Source organism: Periophthalmus magnuspinnatus, chromosome 21, assembly GCF_009829125.3.
Source record: "Periophthalmus magnuspinnatus isolate fPerMag1 chromosome 21, fPerMag1.2.pri, whole genome shotgun sequence".
In the NCBI taxonomy this organism is placed as follows: domain Eukaryota; kingdom Metazoa; phylum Chordata; class Actinopteri; order Gobiiformes; family Gobiidae; genus Periophthalmus; species Periophthalmus magnuspinnatus.
In genome coordinates, this window is record NC_047146.1 from 30,748,849 (window position 1) to 30,763,422 (window position 14,574).

Below are 14,574 nucleotides of genomic sequence, written 5' to 3' on the forward strand. Positions count from 1 at the left end.
GAAAGAGAGAGAAATAGTAAGAGAGAGAGACAGAGAGACAGAGGGAGAGAGAAAGAGTGAGAGAGAGGGGGTAGAGAGAGGGAAAGAGAGGGATATCGAGATTGAAAGAGGAGAGACAGAGATAAAGAGAGAGAAAGAAGATAAAGAGAGAGAAGAGTGAGTGAGAGAGAGACACACACAGAGAGAGACAGATACAGAGAGAGAAAGAGAGAGAGAGACAGATACAGAGAGGGAAAGAGAGAGACAGATACAGAGAGAGAAAGAGAGAGAGAGAGAGAGAGAGAGAGAGAGAGAGAGAGAGAGAGAGAGAGAGAGAGAGAGAGAGAGAGAGAGGTAATCAATGTGGAGCAGAGCCAAAGATACTGTCTATTTATTTAGAGAGGGAGCAGATATGTCTGCTGAATATAGCCTGGAGAACACTTGGAAATAATCAGATTTTAACCCAGGGTAAAGATATAAGGAGGTAGATGCTGTTGTAGCAGGATTTTCTCACATGACACCAAACACATGAAGGTTAAACTGTGACTGACAAATATCAATAGATTTTTTTATAGAAGCTACTAGAAATACTAGCAAAGCAAGTAAACCAAACAATACTGTCTGACTGAAAGTAACATTTCAAACAAAACTCATATACTATTAACAATACAAGCCCAAATTAAAGCAGCACTGAGAAACTTTCTGAGTGTACGCTGTATAACTCCATGGAGACAGCAAAGTTAAAACCATACTTACGTTCGTCACTGAGAAGGATAAGTTTAATTCCATACTATGAAACATCAAACAAGCAACATTTCTGTGGAGACAAGCAGTGCGAACCTGATGCTAAAGCTAGCGAGAGCGACGCCGGGGAAAGAAGGTGCCTGATTTGTCTCTTATTAATGTTCATATCTTGATTTATGGACATAATAGTGAAATAAAACCCCTAGGATCATGTAGAGCGGGTTAATATGAACAATTAAGATCAAAATAACAAGGTTCAGTGCAGCAGTTACAGAGAGAGGGGTGACAATTTTTCAATGTAAAGTGAATTGAAGCCAGAGTCGATGGAGCCAGAAGAGCACCCATGCACACTTATTATTTGAAACACGGTGTAGCGGGTTAGCTATGTACATTTTTCTAGTTATCTGCCATATAATATACCCAATCAGAGACAGTGTGTTCTGGCCTCTTGTGTGGTCCCTGTCAGATCCTTCCTCCTGCTGAAACTTGATTTTTTTGGTCGGTCTTCAGTGCAAATAGTCACTTGTCTGGACTTAGTTCTGGTCCAGCCCATTGGGACAGTGCTGGCAGTTGTTCACACCACTTCACAGCTTCATCCTCAAACCTGCAAGATATACATGATATATTACCATGAATAATTAGGAAAGGGGAGCAATGCATTCAAGCTGTGTAAGTTCCAACACAGGTGGGGAGGTTAGTCTAATTACGAGATGGTTGATGGTTCAAATCCCACCCTCTCCTGTTCACGCTTTTCTTCTGTCCTTAGGCAACACTTCACCTCATGCCAGTCAATAAATAATGGACCTGAATGTGAAACAAGTGGAGAAAATCACCATATTAAACTAGTGCATCATTATTATATTACTTCCAAAGACTGTCCCTGCAGGGCTTCCATATTGAGAAACTGCTTTGCTGTTTAGAATTGTAATATGCGCACATCAACAAATAAATATAGGAAAATTAAGATCGCAGACTCCTATAAATGTGTTTATTTCATCTCAATGGAGAAAGATAATAGCTTAGATGCTTTCAGTACGATTTCCACGCAGCACGGAGCAAGCAATGAACACAACACAATAAAAACTGGATTGGGGAATTGCTTAAGAGCATAGAACGGCTTTAATATGCTTATTGCTGCTTATTACGAAGTTGGAAGTGAAATATGATACAATTATAGTGGTGGGAGTCAATAAAAGTGCACATGGCAGTATGGAGAGAGCGTAGTCACAGCATTACAGCCTATTTGAAATGGTTATTGGTGTTTTTCATCATTCTCTTCAGTGTTTGGTAACCCGCAGCTAAATCAAATGGGAGCATTAGACAAGCCTGATGACAATAAGAAGACATTTAGGTCATGAGGCGACAGGAGGAGAGGTGCACACATCTTCATTTGACTTCATTTGTAAGGACTAGTGTTTGGGAAGTAAACCAATCAACAAGTTTATACTTTTTGTAAGATTGATTTCACTTTTGACCATACATTTTGGAAGTCCTTAATTATATTACTCTTAAATATGCACTACCAAAGTACATCTCTGACATGTTAGAGCCATATGAATCCTTTTACATTCTGAGGACTTCAGGGACCGGCCGTCTGCTGGTGCCCAGAATCAGGACTAAACGTGGGGAATCAGAGTTTCAGTTTTATGCAGCTAAAACCTGGAACAGTCTTCCTGAAGATGTGAGACAGGCCTCTACTTTGACAATGTTTAAATCCAGGCTCAAAACAGTTCTGTTCAGCTGTGCATACGACTGAAAGGTTTTTATTCTGCACTCTTCTCTTTTAATGGTAAATTTATGATGATTATTTGTGATTATTTATGTTTTGATTTGTGTGATTTTAATGTCCTTCTTATTCTGTAAAGCACTTTGAATTGAATTAAAAACATATATTGTTAATGTGAGCGGGGTTGCCTCTCCACAGATCTGACCTGTAACATTACCAATAACATCTTCATGGAGACAAGAAGGTGGCAGATCTTCCCCCGTAAAAGTTACTGTTATTGTGGATGTGTTTGAAATGTAAATCGACTCCTCTCTTCCTCCCTCCATGTTTGATTACCACAGGGACGTGGCGTCATTAGCCTTAATATAATCCTGTTTGATTAGCTGATCTCTCATTTAGTGGATAATTAACAAGGGCCTGTATACCGAGGCTACAAACACTTCATCAGGTACTGCTAAAGTTTAACACAAGGATATACTATTACTTTACTTTTACTTAAATTTTCTGATGAGTGGGATGAGTGGATGAGTGAGTTTGCTTGCAATGTTCCACAGCATTAAACCTCTCATATTCTATTCAATTATAAGTACAGTTATACAGTTGTCTCTCACTATATCGTGGTTCACCTTTCGCGGTTTTGCTGTTTCACAGATTTTTTGGTGCAATTTTGCATGCTTTTTTAAAATTATTATTTTTTTTACAGTGTATGAACATGCATTGTGTTCTGCGTCCTGATTGGCTGTTGGACTGTAGACCGTTGTCCATCAGTCTCCTCTGTGCTGTGTCTCCTGTACAGTACAGAATGTGTTCAGACAAATTTACATAAATGTTGGATCGGAGTGTGACTCTAAAGTGCTGTTTGTTTGCAAGTTTTCTCCTCAACAAAACCCACTTTAGATAGAATTCAAAATATACTTCAAATTTTGCTATATATAGATAGTTTAAAACAATTTTTGGGCACGTTGGCGTATAACTTGAAACAACAGACACATATAAGAAAGGGGTAAAGAAAATCTCTTTATGTATACTTTTAATGAAACCTCATATTTGCCTAGAAAGCTCTCATTAAAACAATATATACTGTTTGAGGCTACTGTAAAGATGGTAAGATGTATGAACTTGTTTCTGTGTGAACTCCGCACACCCGACTGGGCGACAGGTGCGTAGGAGGTGAAGCACTTGTCTAAAAATTAAAGAAAAACTCCCGCACACTGTCTCACTCTTAATGCAATTTTATTCCATACAACGTTTCGGTCGCTCTGACCTTCTTCAGCCCTGAAGAAGGTCAGAGCGACCGAAACGTTGTATGGAATAAAATTGCATTAAGAGTGAGACAGTGTGCGGGAGTTTTTCTTTAATTTTTAGACAAGATGTATGAACTTTAAAAAACAGAGAGGAGCACTTCCAAGTGAAGGAGGGCTTTTGGTGTTCTGGTTTAAATCTGGGTTATCAAGTTAGAAAACAGTTAGCTTTTCATTTATACAGATTGGTGCTAAGGTTGTTTTAATATTCTGATGTGTTAACTCTCTATTAAATATAAACTGCACTTAAGTCATTATAAATATCACAGTACAACTAATGCCATCTGGCTCAACAAGAGCCACTGAACTGGAACTGCTCATTTCACTTGTTCATTAACACAACAGTGCATTTTGTAAGGCAACTTTCCTGCCACAATAATGAGTATGAATGCTTTAGGTGCTACACAGGGCTCTAGCCTTTAGGGGGCCATAAGCTAAATTTGCCCTTGGGGGCCCTCTCCAATTCAGTGTCACATATTCATATTTGACAACAGTAAGACATCATCACAACCAGTTGTTAAAGACTGAGAATTCTAGATGCTCACAAGAGCAATAGCCACAAGTATAACAGTATAAAAATATGCCAAAACATTTTTGTGCATTTTAATGTGTTCCAGTTGACTAAAGTGGGCTTATATTTCTCAATTCTTTATGTCATAAAATGCAGAATGGATAAAGTAGCCAAATGATGTACTTAAGCAAGAGTACACTTCAAAATCATATCACTCAAGAAGTACAAAGTAGTGATCCAGAGAGAGTTGCATAAGAGAAACAGCCTTCAGATTTACAATCATCAGATCATTTGGACTGAACATTAAATAAAAGAGGATTTTAGGATCACATTATTTTTATGTTTATTGTCAGGTTTTGGATGCAAGATTTCATCTAAATGCTCATATTAATGAGTAGGGATGCACAGATACCTATACTAGTATTGGGTGGCAGTACTCATACTCATCAATTTGCTGTCGATACCAAGAGCCGATACCACTGTAGCAGTGCTGCCTCAGGCTCACAGCTCATCTCTGCACACAGCAGTGAGCTCTGGACATAAAGCTGCACATTCACTGTTCTGCACATTAAGTGCACCTGAACTCACATGTGAGTGTCACATGAAATATACAAAAATGTAGGACTCTAAAGGTCTTTATAGTTCACAGAGGACATCAGCGCAGTGCTTGTGTTTACAATAGTAGCATGCTAACATTGCTAAATGGCGCTGGTGATTATTTGCTTGTGCTGCAGTGTAAGTTATTATAATTGGCAAACACATTTAGCGACTGAACAAAGGTATAGCATGTCCATATGTGTGAAACTGTGGCCATGGTAAAAGGAACACAACACTCACTGTTATGCTAACAGTGGCTCGTTTGCACTAAGCACTAGCAGTTAGCACTGAGGTGTGTCCTGTCTGCAGAATTATACACGTCCAGCCTCACACTTTTATTCTGCAGGTCCACTGATGTAAAATAGTGACATATTTTGAGTCTTCTCTGAAAAGTTCCTCTTTCCCCAAAACGATCTTCCTCTGGGGCTCTTCTGCATTGTTCTTCTCAAGAAAAGGAAAACCACCACCATGAGCTGAAAATGATTGTATCATGAAAGCAGCAGCAAATGTAGCCTTTCTGTGTCCTGAAATGAGTGTTCCAAAAGGTAAGATTGTTGGATTAGTCCATCCAACATTGCATCAGTGATAAATCATTCCATGCTTGCGGGTGGTGTGAAAACTAGGGTTATGGTTACTGTAGGGCTACAGTTACTTGCATAAATTTGCTTCTTTGTAGTTTCTGTAGTGTAGTGGTTATCACGTTCGCCTCACACGTGAAAGGGCCCTGGTTCGAAACCAGGCAGAAACACAGGCTGATATTTTGACTCCTTGCTGAATACTTGACAGTAGTGGTCGTCCAGATTTTGGCAAGTTGACCTACCTTTCTGTCATGAATAGAGTCCACCTGGCAGCAGCAATGAGATCAATGCTAATTCATTATTCTTCTTCACAAGCAACAGAAAACCACTACCATGAGGTGGAAATGATTTTTATCCTGAAAACTGGATTATGGTAGGGCTACACTTACTTACATGAATGGCTCACATGTGGTTTCTGTAGTGTAGTGGTTATCACGTTCGCCTAACACGCGAAAGGTCCCCGGTTCGAAACCGGGCAGAAACACAGGCTGGTATGTTGACTCCTTGCCGTGTACTTGGCAGTAGTGGTTGTTAAGATTGTCTCACATCCAAAGTTTTAGGCAAGTTCAACTACCTTTCTGTCATGAATAGTGTCCACCTGGCAGCAGCAATGATTAGATCAATGCTAATCTTTTGTTCTTCTTCACAAGCAACAGAAAACCACTACCATGAGCTGTGGAACCATGATGTCCAAGCTCTAGAATGATTTCCAGTCCTTCCCAGCCGTACCAGTCCTCGTTAGTATAGTGGCCAGTATCTCCGCCTGTCACGCGGAAGACCGGGGTTCGATTCCCTGACGAGGAGTGCAACTGACCTTTTCCAACCTGGTAAGGTTCACAGTTGAGTCTAACCATTGTGTCTTAAGATTTCATCAAAATTAACTTTGGTGAAGTAGCTTACAAGAGGTTCTTGCATGTGGTTTATGTAGTGTAGTGATCATCAAATTTGCCTCACACTCATCAAAGGCAGGTTTCAGCAAGTTTACTTACTTTTCTCTCATGAATAGAGTCCACCTGGCAGCAGCAAGGACATCAATGCTGAGCCATTGTTCTTCTGCACAAGTAACAGAAAACCACTACCATGAGCTGAAAATGATTGTATCATGAAAGCAGGGTTATGGTAGGGCTAGGGTCTGATGTTCAAGGCAAGTCCATCTGGCAAGATGATTGTCTATCATGAAATAACTGCCAGGGATATTTCAGGGAGTCCAAGACTTACAGGCTCAACTGTGAACCTTACCAGGTTGGTAAATCGTAGCATTGGATTGTTCGCCTTCTGACACAGAGCTCCAGTAAAGTAAGACCTTCTTATCAAACTGTATGCTGTCCTCTGGATCCTATTCAGACATTTGCGTGGCTTCCTTTGTTGAGCTCCAATAAAGTAAGATCTTCTTATCAAACTGTATCCTGTCCTCTGGATCCTATTCAGACATCTTCGTGGCTTCCTTTGTTGAGCTCCAGTAAAGTAAGATCTTCTTATCAAACTGTATGCTGTCCTCTGGATCCTATTCAGACATCTTTGTGGCTTCCTTTGTTGAGTTATGCTGGCTCAGGTGAGGGAATGTCATAGTAATTCAACACAGCCCCACCTTCTTTTCAGGGTCTCAAACGACTGTGCTAATGGCTCGTCTGGCAATGTGTCCTCAATGTGTAGCCAATTTACATATAAGCCATCAACAAGGTTGTTTCTGCATTGTTCTTCTCAAGAAAAGGAAAACCACCACCATGAGCTGAAAATGATTGTATCATGAAAGCAGCAGCAAATGTAGCCTTTCTGTGTCCTGAAATGAGTGTTCCAAAAGGTAAGATTGTTGGATTAGTCCATCCAACATTGCATCAGTGATAAATCATTCCATGCTTGCGGGTGGTGTGAAAACTAGGGTTATGGTTACTGTAGGGCTACAGTTACTTGCATAAATTTGCTTCTTTGTAGTTTCTGTAGTGTAGTGGTTATCACGTTCGCCTCACACGCGAAAGGGCCCTGGTTCGAAACCAGGCAGAAACACAGGCTGATATTTTGACTCCTTGCTGAATACTTGACAGTAGTGGTCGTCCAGATTTTGGCAAGTTGACCTACCTTTCTGTCATGAATAGAGTCCACCTGGCAGCAGCAATGAGATCAATGCTAATTCATTATTCTTCTTCACAAGCAACAGAAAACCACTACCATGAGGTGAAAATGATTTTTATCCTGAAAACTGGATTATGGTAGGGCTACACTTACTTACATGAATGGCTCACATGTGGTTTCTGTAGTGTAGTGGTTATCACGTTCGCCTAACACGCGAAAGGTCCCCGGTTTGAAACCGGGCAGAAACACAGGCTGGTATGTTGACTCCTTGCCGTGTACTTGGCAGTAGTGGTTGTTAAGATTGTCTCACATCCAAAGTTTTAGGCAAGTTCAACTACCTTTCTGTCATGAATAGTGTCCACCTGGCAGCAGCAATGATTAGATCAATGCTAATCTTTTGTTCTTCTTCACAAGCAACAGAAAACCACTACCATGAGCTGTGGAACCATGATGTCCAAGCTCTAGAATGATTTCCAGTCCTTCCCAGCCGTACCAGTCCTCGTTAGTATAGTGGCCAGTATCTCCGCCTGTCACGCGGAAGACCGGGGTTCGATTCCCCGACGAGGAGTGCAACTGACCTTTTCCAACCTGGTAAGGTTCACAGTTGAGTCTAACCATTGTGTCTTAAGATTTCATCAAAATTAACTTTGGTGAAGTAGCTTACAAGAGGTTCTTGCATGTGGTTTATGTAGTGTAGTGATCATCAAATTTGCCTCACACTCATCAAAGGCAGGTTTCAGCAAGTTTACTTACTTTTCTCTCATGAATAGAGTCCACCTGGCAGCAGCAAGGACATCAATGCTAAGCCATTGTTCTTCTGCACAAGTAACAGAAAACCACTACCATGAGCTGAAAATGATTGTATCATGAAAGCAGGGTTATGGTAGGGCTAGGGTCTGATGTTCAAGGCAAGTCCATCTGGCAAGATGATTGTCTATCATGAAATAACTGCCAGGGATATTCCAGGGAGTCCAAGACTTACAGGCTCAACTGTGAACCTTACCAGGTTGGTAAATCGTAGCATTGGATTGTTCGCCTTCTGACACAGAGCTCCAGTAAAGTAAGACCTTCTTATCAAACTGTATGCTGTCCTCTGGATCCTATTCAGACATTTGCGTGGCTTCCTTTGTTGAGCTCCAATAAAGTAAGATCTTCTTATCAAACTGTATCCTGTCCTCTGGATCCTATTCAGACAGCTTCGTGGCTTCCTTTGTTGAGCTCCAGTAAAGTAAGATCTTCTTATCAAACTGTATGCTGTCCTCTGGATCCTATTCAGACATCTTTGTGGCTTCCTTTGTTGAGTTATGCTGGCTCAGGTGAGGGAATGTCATAGTAATTCAACACAGCCCCACCTTCTTTTCAGGGTCTCAAACGACTGTGCTAATGGCTCGTCTGGCAATGTGTCCTCAATGTGTAGCCAATTTACATATAAGCCATCAACAAGGTTGTTTCTGCATTGTTCTTCTCAAGAAAAGGAAAACCACCACCATGAGCTGAAAATGATTGTATCATGAAAGCAGCAGCAAATGTAGCCTTTCTGTGTCCTGAAATGAGTGTTCCAAAAGGTAAGATTGTTGGATTAGTCCATCCAACATTGCATCAGTGATAAATCATTCCATGCTTGCGGGTGGTGTGAAAACTAGGGTTATGGTTACTGTAGGGCTACAGTTACTTGCATAAATTTGCTTCTTTGTAGTTTCTGTAGTGTAGTGGTTATCACGTTCGCCTCACACGCGAAAGGGCCCTGGTTCGAAACCAGGCAGAAACACAGGCTGATATTTTGACTCCTTGCTGAATACTTGACAGTAGCGGTCGTCCAGATTTTGGCAAGTTGACCTACCTTTCTGTCATGAATAGAGTCCACCTGGCAGCAGCAATGAGATCAATGCTAATTCATTATTCTTCTTCACAAGCAACAGAAAACCACTACCATGAGGTGGAAATGATTTTTATCCTGAAAACTGGATTATGGTAGGGCTACACTTACTTACATGAATGGCTCACATGTGGTTTCTGTAGTGTAGTGGTTATCACGTTCGCCTAACACGCGAAAGGTCCCCGGTTCGAAACCGGGCAGAAACACAGGCTGGTATGTTGACTCCTTGCCGTGTACTTGGCAGTAGTGGTTGTTAAGATTGTCTCACATCCAAAGTTTTAGGCAAGTTCAACTACCTTTCTGTCATGAATAGTGTCCACCTGGCAGCAGCAATGATTAGATCAATGCTAATCTTTTGTTCTTCTTCACAAGCAACAGAAAACCACTACCATGAGCTGTGGAACCATGATGTCCAAGCTCTAGAATGATTTCCAGTCCTTCCCAGCCGTACCAGTCCTCGTTAGTATAGTGGCCAGTATCTCCGCCTGTCACGCGGAAGACCGGGGTTCGATTCCCCGACGAGGAGTGCAACTGACCTTTTCCAACCTGGTAAGGTTCACAGTTGAGTCTAACCATTGTGTCTTAAGATTTCATCAAAATTAACTTTGGTGAAGTAGCTTACAAGAGGTTCTTGCATGTGGTTTATGTAGTGTAGTGATCATCAAATTTGCCTCACACTCATCAAAGGCAGGTTTCAGCAAGTTTACTTACTTTTCTCTCATGAATAGAGTCCACCTGGCAGCAGCAAGGACATCAATGCTAAGCCATTGTTCTTCTGCACAAGTAACAGAAAACCACTACCATGAGCTGAAAATGATTGTATCATGAAAGCAGGGTTATGGTAGGGCTAGGGTCTGATGTTCAAGGCAAGTCCATCTGGCAAGATGATTGTCTATCATGAAATAACTGCCAGGGATATTCCAGGGAGTCCAAGACTTACAGGCTCAACTGTGAACCTTACATGGTTGGTAAATCGTAGCATTGGATTGTTCGCCTTCTGACACAGAGCTCCAGTAAAGTAAGACCTTCTTATCAAACTGTATGCTGTCCTCTGGATCCTATTCAGACATTTGCGTGGCTTCCTTTGTTGAGCTCCAATAAAGTAAGATCTTCTTATCAAACTGTATCCTGTCCTCTGGATCCTATTCAGACAGCTTCGTGGCTTCCTTTGTTGAGCTCCAGTAAAGTAAGATCTTCTTATCAAACTGTATGCTGTCCTCTGGATCCTATTCAGACATCTTTGTGGCTTCCTTTGTTGAGTTATGCTGGCTCAGGTGAGGGAATGTCATAGTAATTCAACACAGCCCCACCTTCTTTTCAGGGTCTCAAACGACTGTGCTAATGGCTCGTCTGGCAATGTGTCCTCAATGTGTAGCCAATTTACATATAAGCCATCAACAAGGTTGTTTCTGCATTGTTCTTCTCAAGAAAAGGAAAACCACCACCATGAGCTGAAAATGATTGTATCATGAAAGCACCAGCAAATGTAGCCTTTCTGTGTCCTGAAATGAGTGTTCCAAAAGGTAAGATTGTTGGATTAGTCCATCCAACATTGCATCAGTGATAAATCATTCCATGCTTGCGGGTGGTGTGAAAACTAGGGTTATGGTTACTGTAGGGCTACAGTTACTTGCATAAATTTGCTTCTTTGTAGTTTCTGTAGTGTAGTGGTTATCACGTTCGCCTCACACGCGAAAGGGCCCTGGTTCGAAACCAGGCAGAAACACAGGCTGATATTTTGACTCCTTGCTGAATACTTGACAGTAGTGGTCGTCCAGATTTTGGCAAGTTGACCTACCTTTCTGTCATGAATAGAGTCCACCTGGCAGCAGCAATGAGATCAATGCTAATTCATTATTCTTCTTCACAAGCAACAGAAAACCACTACCATGAGGTGAAAATGATTTTTATCCTGAAAACTGGATTATGGTAGGGCTACACTTACTTACATGAATGGCTCACATGTGGTTTCTGTAGTGTAGTGGTTATCACGTTCGCCTAACACGCGAAAGGTCCCCGGTTCGAAACCGGGCAGAAACACAGGCTGGTATGTTGACTCCTTGCCGTGTACTTGGCAGTAGTGGTTGTTAAGATTGTCTCACATCCAAAGTTTTAGGCAAGTTCAACTACCTTTCTGTCATGAATAGTGTCCACCTGGCAGCAGCAATGATTAGATCAATGCTAATCTTTTGTTCTTCTTCACAAGCAACAGAAAACCACTACCATGAGCTGTGGAACCATGATGTCCAAGCTCTAGAATGATTTCCAGTCCTTCCCAGCCGTACCAGTCCTCGTTAGTATAGTGGCCAGTATCTCCGCCTGTCACGCGGAAGACCGGGGTTCGATTCCCCGACGAGGAGTGCAACTGACCTTTTCCAACCTGGTAAGGTTCACAGTTGAGTCTAACCATTGTGTCTTAAGATTTCATCAAAATTAACTTTGGTGAAGTAGCTTACAAGAGGTTCTTGCATGTGGTTTATGTAGTGTAGTGATCATCAAATTTGCCTCACACTCATCAAAGGCAGGTTTCAGCAAGTTTACTTACTTTTCTCTCATGAATAGAGTCCACCTGGCAGCAGCAAGGACATCAATGCTAAGCCATTGTTCTTCTGCACAAGTAACAGAAAACCACTACCATGAGCTGAAAATGATTGTATCATGAAAGCAGGGTTATGGTAGGGCTAGGGTCTGATGTTCAAGGCAAGTCCATCTGGCAAGATGATTGTCTATCATGAAATAACTGCCAGGGATATTCCAGGGAGTCCAAGACTTACAGGCTCAACTGTGAACCTTACCAGGTTGGTAAATCGTAGCATTGGATTGTTCGCCTTCTGACACAGAGCTCCAGTAAAGTAAGACCTTCTTATCAAACTGTATGCTGTCCTCTGGATCCTATTCAGACATTTGCGTGGCTTCCTTTGTTGAGCTCCAATAAAGTAAGATCTTCTTATCAAACTGTATCCTGTCCTCTGGATCCTATTCAGACAGCTTCGTGGCTTCCTTTGTTGAGCTCCAGTAAAGTAAGATCTTCTTATCAAACTGTATGCTGTCCTCTGGATCCTATTCAGACATCTTTGTGGCTTCCTTTGTTGAGTTATGCTGGCTCAGGTGAGGGAATGTCATAGTAATTCAACACAGCCCCACCTTCTTTTCAGGGTCTCAAACGACTGTGCTAATGGCTCGTCTGGCAATGTGTCCTCAATGTGTAGCCAATTTACATATAAGCCATCAACAAGGTTGTTTCTGCATTGTTCTTCTCAAGAAAAGGAAAACCACCACCATGAGCTGAAAATGAGTGTATCATGAAAGCACCAGCAAATGTAGCCTTTCTGTGTCCTGAAATGAGTGTTCCAAAAGGTAAGATTGTTGGATTAGTCCATCCAACATTGCATCAGTGATAAATCATTCCATGCTTGCGGGTGGTGTGAAAACTAGGGTTATGGTTACTGTAGGGCTAAAGTTACTTGCATAAATTTGCTTCTTTGTAGTTTCTGTAGTGTAGTGGTTATCACGTTCGCCTCACACGCGAAAGGGCCCTGGTTTGAAACCAGGCAGAAACACAGGCTGATATTTTGACTCCTTGCTGAATACTTGACAGTAGTGGTCGTCCAGATTTTGGCAAGTTGACCTACCTTTCTGTCATGAATAGAGTCCACCTGGCAGCAGCAATGAGATCAATGCTAATTCATTATTCTTCTTCACAAGCAACAGAAAACCACTACCATGAGGTGAAAATGATTTTTATCCTGAAAACTGGATTATGGTAGGGCTACACTTACTTACATGAATGGCTCACATGTGGTTTCTGTAGTGTAGTGGTTATCACGTTCGCCTAACACGCGAAAGGTCCCCGGTTCGAAACCGGGCAGAAACACAGGCTGGTATGTTGACTCCTTGCCGTGTACTTGGCAGTAGTGGTTGTTAAGATTGTCTCACATCCAAAGTTTTAGGCAAGTTCAACTACCTTTCTGTCATGAATAGTGTCCACCTGGCAGCAGCAATGATTAGATCAATGCTAATCTTTTGTTCTTCTTCACAAGCAACAGAAAACCACTACCATGAGCTGTGGAACCATGATGTCCAAGCTCTAGAATGATTTCCAGTCCTTCCCAGCCGTACCAGTCCTCGTTAGTATAGTGGCCAGTATCTCCGCCTGTCACGCGGAAGACCGGGGTTCGATTCCCCGACGAGGAGTGCAACTGACCTTTTCCAACCTGGTAAGGTTCACAGTTGAGTCTAACCATTGTGTCTTAAGATTTCATCAAAATTAACTTTGGTGAAGTAGCTTACAAGAGGTTCTTGCATGTGGTTTATGTAGTGTAGTGATCATCAAATTTGCCTCACACTCATCAAAGGCAGGTTTCAGCAAGTTTACTTACTTTTCTCTCATGAATAGAGTCCACCTGGCAGCAGCAAGGACATCAATGCTAAGCCATTGTTCTTCTGCACAAGTAACAGAAAACCACTACCATGAGCTGAAAATGATTGTATCATGAAAGCAGGGTTATGGTAGGGCTAGGGTCTGATGTTCAAGGCAAGTCCATCTGGCAAGATGATTGTCTATCATGAAATAACTGCCAGGGATATTCCAGGGAGTCCAAGACTTACAGGCTCAACTGTGAACCTTACCAGGTTGGTAAATCGTAGCATTGGATTGTTCGCCTTCTGACACAGAGCTCCAGTAAAGTAAGACCTTCTTATCAAACTGTATGCTGTCCTCTGGATCCTATTCAGACATTTGCGTGGCTTCCTTTGTTGAGCTCCAATAAAGTAAGATCTTCTTATCAAACTGTATCCTGTCCTCTGGATCCTATTCAGACAGCTTCGTGGCTTCCTTTGTTGAGCTCCAGTAAAGTAAGATCTTCTTATCAAACTGTATGCTGTCCTCTGGATCCTATTCAGACATCTTTGTGGCTTCCTTTGTTGAGTTATGCTGGCTCAGGTGAGGGAATGTCATAGTAATTCAACACAGCCCCACCTTCTTTTCAGGGTCTCAAACGACTGTGCTAATGGCTCGTCTGGCAATGTGTCTTCAATGTGTAGCCAATTTACATATAAGCCATCAACAAGGTTGTTTCTGCATTGTTCTTCTCAAGAAAAGGAAAACCACCACCATGAGCTGAAAATGAGTGTATCATGAAAGCACCAGCAAATGTAGCCTTTCTGTGTCCTGAAATGAGTGTTCCAAAAAG

At 41.8% G+C, this 14,574-nt stretch overlaps 14 non-coding genes across 14 annotated transcripts; all 14 read left to right on the plus strand.

The window, feature by feature from the left end:
* Nucleotides 1–5,533: 5,533 nt before the first annotated feature.
* Nucleotides 5,534–5,606, plus strand: trnav-cac (transfer RNA valine (anticodon CAC)). The gene has a single exon. It is a non-coding gene; the product is annotated as a tRNA-Val (tRNA).
* A 241-nt stretch (nt 5,607–5,847) lies between these two features.
* trnav-aac (transfer RNA valine (anticodon AAC)) lies at nt 5,848–5,920 on the plus strand. Its single transcript has one exon. It is a non-coding gene; the product is annotated as a tRNA-Val (tRNA).
* A 1,447-nt stretch (nt 5,921–7,367) lies between these two features.
* On the plus strand, nt 7,368–7,440 carry trnav-cac (transfer RNA valine (anticodon CAC)). Its single transcript has one exon. It is a non-coding gene; the product is annotated as a tRNA-Val (tRNA).
* A 241-nt stretch (nt 7,441–7,681) lies between these two features.
* On the plus strand, nt 7,682–7,754 carry trnav-aac (transfer RNA valine (anticodon AAC)). The gene has a single exon. It is a non-coding gene; the product is annotated as a tRNA-Val (tRNA).
* A 248-nt stretch (nt 7,755–8,002) lies between these two features.
* On the plus strand, nt 8,003–8,074 carry trnad-guc (transfer RNA aspartic acid (anticodon GUC)). Its single transcript has one exon. It is a non-coding gene; the product is annotated as a tRNA-Asp (tRNA).
* A 1,127-nt stretch (nt 8,075–9,201) lies between these two features.
* On the plus strand, nt 9,202–9,274 carry trnav-cac (transfer RNA valine (anticodon CAC)). The gene has a single exon. It is a non-coding gene; the product is annotated as a tRNA-Val (tRNA).
* Nucleotides 9,275–9,515: 241 nt separating this feature from the next.
* Nucleotides 9,516–9,588, plus strand: trnav-aac (transfer RNA valine (anticodon AAC)). The gene has a single exon. It is a non-coding gene; the product is annotated as a tRNA-Val (tRNA).
* A 248-nt stretch (nt 9,589–9,836) lies between these two features.
* On the plus strand, nt 9,837–9,908 carry trnad-guc (transfer RNA aspartic acid (anticodon GUC)). Its single transcript has one exon. It is a non-coding gene; the product is annotated as a tRNA-Asp (tRNA).
* Nucleotides 9,909–11,035: 1,127 nt separating this feature from the next.
* Nucleotides 11,036–11,108, plus strand: trnav-cac (transfer RNA valine (anticodon CAC)). The gene has a single exon. It is a non-coding gene; the product is annotated as a tRNA-Val (tRNA).
* A 241-nt stretch (nt 11,109–11,349) lies between these two features.
* On the plus strand, nt 11,350–11,422 carry trnav-aac (transfer RNA valine (anticodon AAC)). Its single transcript has one exon. It is a non-coding gene; the product is annotated as a tRNA-Val (tRNA).
* A 248-nt stretch (nt 11,423–11,670) lies between these two features.
* trnad-guc (transfer RNA aspartic acid (anticodon GUC)) lies at nt 11,671–11,742 on the plus strand. The gene has a single exon. It is a non-coding gene; the product is annotated as a tRNA-Asp (tRNA).
* A 1,127-nt stretch (nt 11,743–12,869) lies between these two features.
* trnav-cac (transfer RNA valine (anticodon CAC)) lies at nt 12,870–12,942 on the plus strand. The gene has a single exon. It is a non-coding gene; the product is annotated as a tRNA-Val (tRNA).
* A 241-nt stretch (nt 12,943–13,183) lies between these two features.
* trnav-aac (transfer RNA valine (anticodon AAC)) lies at nt 13,184–13,256 on the plus strand. Its single transcript has one exon. It is a non-coding gene; the product is annotated as a tRNA-Val (tRNA).
* Nucleotides 13,257–13,504: 248 nt separating this feature from the next.
* trnad-guc (transfer RNA aspartic acid (anticodon GUC)) lies at nt 13,505–13,576 on the plus strand. The gene has a single exon. It is a non-coding gene; the product is annotated as a tRNA-Asp (tRNA).
* Nucleotides 13,577–14,574: the final 998 nt, after the last annotated feature.